This window comes from Octopus bimaculoides, chromosome 7 (assembly GCF_001194135.2).
Source record: "Octopus bimaculoides isolate UCB-OBI-ISO-001 chromosome 7, ASM119413v2, whole genome shotgun sequence".
NCBI lineage: Eukaryota > Metazoa > Mollusca > Cephalopoda > Octopoda > Octopodidae > Octopus > Octopus bimaculoides.
In genome coordinates, this window is record NC_068987.1 from 45,539,796 (window position 1) to 45,540,634 (window position 839).

Here is an 839-nt window from a genome sequence, read left to right on the forward strand (position 1 = left end):
AATTAATTCCCACTTTTCTTCCCCAGAAAATTACAAAACAAAAAAGAAAAAATTCCAGAATACTGCATATAAAAAAATGTCACAAATAGAAGTTGGCATGAGAGAGTGTTAGGGTTTTGATTGACATTATCTCTGGAATTGAGAAAAGTGATATTCTTTAGAGTTAATAGCAATAGCAATGGTTTCAAGTTTTGGCACTAGGCCAGCAATTTTAGAGAGATGGGACTAGTTGATTACATTGACCCCTGTACTCAACTGGTACTTATTTCATCAACCCCACCAAAAATGAAAGGCAAAATCGGCCTTGATTGAATTTGAACTCAAAACATAAAGTTGGAAGAAATACCACTAAGAATTTTGTATGGCTTCCTGATGATTCTGTCAGCTTACCACCTTAATAAAGATAAATTACTACTACTACTTCTACTACTACTACTACTACTACTACTACTACTACTACTACTACTACTAATAATAATAATAATAATAATCCTTTCTACTATAGGCACAAGGCCTAAAGTTTTGGGGGAAGGGATAAGTCGATTACATTGACCCAGTACTCAAGAGTCACACAGGAGAGCGAGGAAGAAGGGGAGACAATAAAGTGGTGGTAATCCCAAAGCAAAGGTGTGCGTGCATGTGTATGTGAGAGTGTGTATATGCATGTGGATGGGGGCTGGTGACCTTGATATGTGCGTGTGTGCATGTGTAGGTGCTGGGAAGTAGTCAGTGCTAGCGTGTGTGCTGGTGTGGGTGCTGGGAAATGGTCAGTGCTAGTGTATGTGGGGTGGTGTAAGGTGGTGTGGTGGTGTGTGGTTTGGTGCAGTGGTGTGTGGTGT

The 839-nt window shown here is 39.9% G+C and overlaps 1 protein-coding gene across 1 annotated transcript in view; it reads right to left on the reverse strand.

The window, feature by feature from the left end:
* The window catches only part of LOC106873179 (CD151 antigen), a 52,860-nt gene that overhangs the window by 30,248 nt on the left and 21,773 nt on the right, over positions 1-839 (reverse strand). The window lies entirely within an intron of this gene.